Source organism: Lagenorhynchus albirostris, chromosome 11 (assembly GCF_949774975.1).
Source record: "Lagenorhynchus albirostris chromosome 11, mLagAlb1.1, whole genome shotgun sequence".
Classification (NCBI taxonomy): Eukaryota; Metazoa; Chordata; class Mammalia; order Artiodactyla; family Delphinidae; genus Lagenorhynchus; species Lagenorhynchus albirostris.
This window is the reverse complement of record NC_083105.1, coordinates 53,055,919-53,064,382: the sequence shown is the minus strand read 5'-3', so window position 1 is coordinate 53,064,382 and position 8,464 is coordinate 53,055,919.

Sequence of the window (8,464 nt, the reverse complement as noted above, 5' to 3'; positions counted from 1 at the left end):
AATGGACAATCTGGAAGAAATGGACAAATTCTTGGAAATGCACAACCTGCCAAGACTGAATCAGGAAGAAATAGAAAATATGAACAGACCAATCACAAGCACTGAAATTGAAACTGTGATTAAAAATCTTCCAACAAAGAAAAGCCCAGGACCAGATGGCTTCACAGGCGAATTCTATCAAACATTTAGAGAAGAGCTAACACCTATCCTTCTCAAACTCTTCCAAAATATAGCAGAGGGAGGAACACTCCCCAACTCCTTCTACAAGGCCACCATCACCTTGATACCAAAACCAGACAAGGATGTCACAAAGAAAGAAAACTACAGGCCAATATCACTGATGAACATAGATGCAAAAATCCTCAACAAAATACTAGCAAACAGAATCCAACAGCACATTAAAAGGATCATACACCATGACCAAGTGGGGTTTATTCCAGGAATGCAAGGATTCTTCAATATACGCAAATCTATCAATGTGATAAACCATATTAACAAACTGAAGGAGAAAAACCATATGATCATCTCAATAGATGCAGAGAAAGCTTTTGACAAAATTCAACACCCATTTATGATAAAAACCCTGCAGAAAGTAGGCATAGAGGGAACTTTCCTCAACATAATAAAGGCCATATATGACAAGCCCACAGCCAACATCATCCTCAATGGTGAAAAACTGAAAGCATTTCCACTAAGATCAGGAACAAGACAAGGTTGCCCACTCTCACCACTCTTATTCAACATAGTTTTGGAAGTTTTAGCCACAGCAATCAGAGAAGAAAAGGAAATAAAAGGAATCCAAATCGGAAAAGAAGAAGTAAAGCTGTCAGTGTTTGCAGATGACATGATCCTATACATAGAGAACCCTAAAGATGCTACCAGAAAACTACTAGAGCTATTCAATGAATTTGGTAAAGTGGCAGGATACAAAATTAATGCACAGAAATCTCTGGCATTCCTATATACTAATGATGAAAAATCTGAAAGTGAAATCAAGAAAACACTCCCATTTACCATTGCAACAAAAAGAATAAAATATCTAGGAATAAACCTACCTAAGGAGACAAAAGATCTGTATGCAGAAAATTATAAGACACTGATGAAAGAAATTAAAGACGATACAAATAGATGGAGAGATATACCATGTTCTTGGATTGGAAGAATCAACATTGTGAAAATGACTCTACTACCCAAAGCAATCTATAGATTCAATGCAATCCCTATCAAACTACCACTGGCATTTTTCACAGAAGTAGAACAAAAAATTTTGCAATTTGTATGGAAACACAAAAGACCCCGAATAGCCAAAGCAATTTTGAGAACGAAAGAAGGAACTGGAGGAATCAGGCTCCCAGACTTCAGACTATACTACAAAGCTACAGTTATCAAGACGGTATGGTACTGGCACAAAAACAGAAAGATAGATCAATGGAACAGGATAGAAAGCCCAGAGATAAACCCACGTACATATGGTCACCTTATCTTTGACAAAGGAGGCAGAAATGTACAGTGGAGAAAGGACAGCCTATTCAATAAGTGGTGCTGGGAAAACTGGACAGCTACATGTAAAGGTATGAAATTAGATCACTCCCTAACACCATACACAAAAATAAGCTCAAAATGGATTAAAGACCTAAATGTAAGGCCAGAAACTATCAAACTCTTAGAGGAAAACATAGGCAGAACACTCTATGACATAAATCGCAGCAAGGTCCTTTTTGACCCACCTCCTAGAGAAATGGAAATAAAAACAAGAGTAAACAAATGGGACCTAATGAAACTGAAAAGCTTTTGCGCAGCAAAGGAAACCATAAAGAAGACCAAAAGACAACCCTCAGAATGGGAGAAAATATTTGCAAATGAAGCAACTGACAAAGGATTGATCTCCAAAATTTATAAGCAGCTCATGCAGCTTAATAACAAAAAAACAAACAACCCAATCCAAAAATGGGCAGAAGACCTAAATAGACATTTCTCCAAAGAAGATATACAGAGTGCCAACAAACACATGAAAGAATGCTGAACATCACTAATCATGAGAGAAATGCAAATCAAAACTACAATGAGATATCATCTCACACCAGTCAGAATGGCCATCATCAAAAAATCTAGAAACAATAAATGCTGGAGAGGGTGTGGAGAAAAGGGAACCCTCTTACACTGTTGGTGGGAATGTAAATTGATACAGCCACTGTGGAGAACAGTATGGAGGTTTCTTAAAAAGCTACAAATAGAACTACCATATGACCCAGCAATCCCACTACTGGGCATATACCCTGAGAAAACCATAATTCAAAAAGAGTCATGTACCAAAATGTTCATTGCAGCTCTATTTACAATAGCCCAGAGATGGAAACAACCTAAGTGTCCATCATCGGATGAATGGATAAAGAAGATGTGGCACATATATACAATGGAATATTACTCAGCCATAAAAAGAGACGAAATTGAGCTATTTGTAATGAGGTGGATAGACCTAGAGTCTGTCATACAGAGTGAAGTAAGTCAGAAAGAGAGAGACAAATACCGTATGCTAACACATATATATGGAATTTAAAAAAAAAATGTCATGAAAAACCTAGGGGTGAAACAGGAATAAAGACACAGACTTACTAGAGAATGGACTTGAGGTTATGGGGAGGGGGAAGGGTAAACGGTGACAAAGCGATAAAGAGGCATGGACATATATACACTACCAAACGTAAGGTAAATAGCTAGTGGGAAGCAGCCGCATAGCACAGGGAGATCAGCTCGGTGCTTTGTGACCGCCTGGAGGGGTGGGATAGGGAGGGTGGGAGGGAGGGAGACGCAAGCGGGAAGAGATATGGGAATATATGTATGTATATAACTGATTCATTTTGTTGTGAAGCTGAAGATAACATACCATTGTAAAGCAATTATACTCCAATAAAGATGTTAAAAAAAAAATAGTTGGTCTAGAAAATTATTTGCCACATGATTGATTTCATGCCCACTCTCTGTGCTTCCTAGATTTCCTCTATACTCATCTCTCTTATAATTTACCATATTACATGGATCTGAAAATGCCTGATTTTTTATGTCCATGTATTATACTATTTTTAAGGCCACAGCCTATGTGTTATTCATTTATATTAATTATGGTTCACTGAATTGAAGGCTTTGAATGCCATGGAAAAACACTGATTTACATATACTTTACATAGATCTCAAGTGATGTGACTTAGCCCCTCCCTTCCCATCACAGCATCCTCTGTTCTACCTCCTGCTTTGTCTCCATAATTTGTGCCTAATACTAATGTCCTCATGTTGCTCAGAGACCTCCACTTAGCAGTTCTCCTTATCTGTTCTTATTGCCGTGGTCCTATGCACCGGGCAATCCCCACAGTTTTCTTCATCTTAAAACTTAGGTTATGCAGATATGACTGAGAGTGGTCCAGGGTATCCAGGGAACAACAGGCAGATCAACAATAGACGTCAACTTCGGGACCCTGATCATTCTAGGCAACCAGAGCCCATAAGCGAGAAGTCTCCCCCTGGCTCCAAAAACGAAGGCTAAAAGAGAACATAGTAGAAGACCTTGTGCTCTTGGTTCAGGCAACTGTTGGACCATATTCTAGGCTAATGTGTAGGACAAAGAGATGATAGAATCTCCTGTCTGAGAAATTTCAGCTATTCTGTTGATTTGGAAACTTCAGGGAGGTGCTTAATTAGATCCTACATACGTCATTTAGTTGGACGGAACTTAAACTTCCCACTGACCCATACAGAGAAGCTACGTTTTACTGGCAGCTTATGTTCTAAAGTCAGAACATAGGACAAAAATGTAGTATAGGTAACACCACCCTCAGCAGTCCGTTTGAAAGGATTAGGATTGGGCATTAACTAAGCCAGGGTGGATCAGGTTAAGTTCTCTTTAGTTGAGTACAAGATGAAGCATTGCTCTCCTTCAGGGGTCATGTTGTATGAAATATGTGTATACGTCTCTAAGCGCGAGGCTTGTATTCAGCAGGGTGATACAGTCATGTTATGAGAAGCTCATGGGAATGCAGAGAAAGGTGGATCGACATCTTCCGTCTCATAATCAATGTAGACTTAGCTCATGGAGTGGAATGGTGGGAAGAATTGCCTGCACTATTGAAATTTTCCACTCTCTCTCTCTCCCCCTCTCTTTTCCTCTTTCTCCTTTGCTTTGTCTTGAAGGCATTCAGTGAAATCCTTCTAAGAGAAATTCTTCTCAAACATGACTCCTCTATATAGGCTTTCATCCCTGGCAGAGGCCACGCAGGGCCTCTTTAAGGAGGTCCCAATCTAGGGACTGTTGTGATAATAGCAATTGTAAGATTGGCCAAGGGAGAGAGATAAAAAGCTAGAAGAGACCTTGTATATGAGGTAGGTGACTTGTATAAGACCACATGACTGTTTCAAGAAAACTGAACAACACTAGATCTTTCAAAGGGAGGAGATTTAGTATAGGAAATTTGTTACACACAAGTTGGAAGGATGAAAAAGCAAAAAGGGGAGGCTAAGAGAATAACCCAGATATTAGAAACTTCAGGGATCATCTATCCCACCTAGAGCTGTAGGAAGATAAAAGGAGAGGAGGTGTTACAGAATTTAGGAGCTTGGAGGAAGTGCTTACACAAAGCAGGTGCTCAGATCTTTAAGAGAGTTGCCTTACAGCAAGTGCTGGGACCTCTATAAAAGGAGGTGGAAGGCATGGCTGGTGCTAGTACCTCAGGTGGGGGGAGTGTGTCAAAACTAGTAGTTTAGATCTCTATGGGGGCACTCTGTGCTTGGTCACTTAGACCGCCAATGGGGGTGTGATGTGCTGGGCAGTGCTGAAAGCATCTGGGTTCTGGAGGTGAGGCTGTCCTCCATAGCTGAAGAGACACCTATAGTTGCTCCCAATTTCCAGTCTCCTAGTGCCTCCTATTAGAGAATCTAACAGACAGCAAGTTGGCAAAGGAGTCTGGAAAATTTAGATTGCAGGCCCCAGCCCCAGCGTCACAGAGTAGAGTATAGAATACAGAAGTGGGCTCTCAGGGCTGAGATACAGCAGGTCAGGTAGGAGGATGGTGGCCAGAAGCAGAGTCCAATCCAGATCATATTAATAAAGCTTCTTCAATTCAGTTAACGAAGGAGAGAAAGAGAGAGAGAAAGAAAGAAAGAAGGGGGAGGGGGAGATTGAAATTAATAATACCAAGTGTTGGAGAGGATATGGAGAAAAAGAAATTCTCATATTTTTTTCTGTTGAGAGCATAAATTGGTACAACCACTTTAACTGTATAGTTGTATCTAGTAAAGCTAAATATACATCTACCCTATAACCTAAAAATCCCACTCATAGGTATACACTCAAGAGAAATAAACCTGATCTTTGGAGCCTAGGTCCTAAGTCAGCAGTCTGGGTACTACCAGGTAACTTTCTCCATAAATAACCACTGTAATATGTGGAAATAGTTAGCTTCTGATTGATCCAGTTAGAAGCAGGCAAGCAATAAAGGAGATGGCAGCAGGAGCAGTGTTGGGAAGTGCTGGTGAAATCTACCTGGAGAGAGAGCCACCTGGGGTTTCGTGGAGCCATAGAAAAATGAAAGCAGACGGCAGGGAGGAAATCACGTTTCTAATTTTAACATTCTGGCAATTCAGAACTGTAAGATATCAGAGTAAGTGCCAAAATACCATTAGGATTACCTCCCAGTCAGAGTATTATGCATGAAGGAAAATAGTCCACTCTGCTGTCTCTGAAATTGCAGGTGGGAGTAGGGGAAAGTATCACACGTTCATCTGATCATCTATTATCGATTGGTCCATTAATCAGTCTACTGGCTGACGCATTCATTTATTTGTCAGTCATTATTTAGAATCTGATTTAGGCTTTACAAAGATTGAGTGCTCCGAGAATGTGAAGACCAGAGAGGCAGTATGCTGTAGTGTACGAGGCATGGGACTCAAAGTCATTCATATACTCACATTCATTCAATCAACAAATATTTATTCAGTGTCTACTGTGTTCCAGGCACTGAGATAATATCCTGGCTCCCAAACGTAAAATATGTATAACCTAGAAAAAATTGCTTAGTCTACCTGAGTTTCACTTTCAGTATTTGCAAAATGGAAGTATTTATACTTATTCAGTGGGTTTAGTTACATGGAATAAATAAGATCATGTATGTCAGCCCCCACCCTAGGGAGCTGGCAGTGCTTAATAAATAGGGACTCTAAGAGCTCCAGTTCTGAGAATCTCGTAGCCTGGTCCAGTTGTTTTTAAGCCCTGATTGTGTATTTGAATTATCTGGGAAGTATTTTTTGAAAGACCAACACCCAGGCTTCTCTTCTGAGTTTCTGGCGTGATTCTGGTTTAGGGTGGGGTATTTTATGTTTTCTAAGTTCCCCAGGTGGTTTAAATGGGCACACAGTGGAACCACTGGTCTAATGGTGAAGCAGACTTGTGAATAAAAAACTCTCAAAACAACATTATAAAAATTCAACATCGGGTTAAGCTAGGTACAGACACGAGGCTAGGAGAAGTAGCCTAGATGGAGGGCATCCGACTCCTGTTGGGGTATAACCCAAATCACAAGGTCAGTGGGGATAAGTCCAATTTGTGCTTGGTCTGGAATGGGACTGGTCAAGAGTCAAGGAGTTATATCTGGTAGCTGAGGTTCAGGGGTCCCTTAGCATTTCTTTGGGGGTGGGAAGTTACCGAATGTCAAATGAGCTCTACAAAATTGTTTTTAGATACGAATTTTTAGGAGGAAAAAACCCCTGTTGTTCAAAGGAAAATCCGATTTTAAGCATTGTATAAAAATATCTGCAATTTTATATTCAATACTCTAAAATTTAAAATTTTCTACTGCTTTTGAATTTTTATTTTATACATTGCCTTCATATGGACCTGATTTAGAAAATGCTAAAATCATAAAAAAATATTTTCTCAGTGTGCAGTCATGTTGAAAACAAGTGGAAAGATAGATTCTTTTGCCAGTACAACTGTTTTTAATCAAGTAAATTAGGTCTAGTTTTAGATGAGGTCTGACTCATGTGCCTTTAATTCTATGGATAGACTTGAAATACCTTTTAATGAAAAGCTGTCATTCGTATTATAGTTCAGCTTCATAGCCCATCAAATTTGAGAGGATGGCAACAGATAAATATATAGAAGATAAGTATAATTTTAGATATGATTTTACAGAATATGTTTGTCTTATAACTTAAAATTTGGAGAAGAGTTCACATAAAATAGACTTTTATAGACTGCCTGCCATAAACTGAATGTTTGTGTCCCCCCAGAATTCATATGTTGAGACCTAATCCCCAGTATGATGGTATTTGGAGGTGGGACCTTTAGGAGGTGATCAGGTCGTGAGAATGGGGCCCTCATGAATGAGATTAATGTTCTTTTAAAAGAGACCCCAGAGGGACTTCCTTGGTGGCGCAGTAGTTAAGAATCCGCTTGTCAATGCAGGGGACATGGGTTCGAGCCCTGGTCCAGGAAGATCCCACATGCCGCGGAGCAACTAAGCCCGTGTGCCACAACTACTGAGCCTGCGCTCTAGAGCCATGAGTCACAACTGCTGAAGCCTGCATGCCTAGAGCCTGAGCTCCGCAAGAAGAGAAGCCACCGCAGTGAGAAGCCCACGCGCTGCAACAAAGAGTAGGCCCCACTTGCTGAACTAGAGAAAGCCCACGTGCAGCAACAAAGACCCACCTCAGCCCACAATAAATAAATAAAGAATAAATAAATTTATGGAAGAGACCCCAGAGAAATCCCTTGCCCCTTCCACCATGTGAGGTTACAGCAAGAAGACAGCAGTCTATGAACCAGGAAGCAGGCTCTCACTAGACACCCAAACAGTGAATCTGCAGGTCCCTTGATCCAGAATTATGAGAAAGAAATTTCTGTTGTTTATAAGCCACTCAGTTTATGGTAGTTCGTTACAGCAGGCCGAACAGACTAAGACACTGCCTAAAAGTAAAATTTCTCTTCTGTGTTTGAAAAGTAGCCATTTCTCCAGATACCCACATGATCTGTACCTTTGAACCACATGTCCAGATGAAGTCATAGGAAAGAAAGTATTGTCTTTCCAATCATGTCCAAGGGTCAACAGAATCTTGTCAGATGTACTGGCTGACTAAAGATCTAGCATGGAAAGGTGTTTTTACCTTTACCTGGACTATCTATTCTTTTTCATCTCCATTGTAACTTAAACAATGCCTGATGGAACATTTTAAATGTCTGTAGATCTGCATATTTTTTGGCCTTATGTTTGTTCTGAGCAGATCAGTGGGACATATATATGATGTTGCCTTTGTGTTTCTTGCAAATAATCTTTGGTCTTACCTCTGTCTTCTGAGATAGTATATTTCAGGGGTATATAGGAAAATTCCAGGCATGAAATTTAATTAGAGATCATAATGTATTTAAATATGTTTAAATATATTTAAATATGCCTTACTTCTACTATTTTTTTTTTTTTTT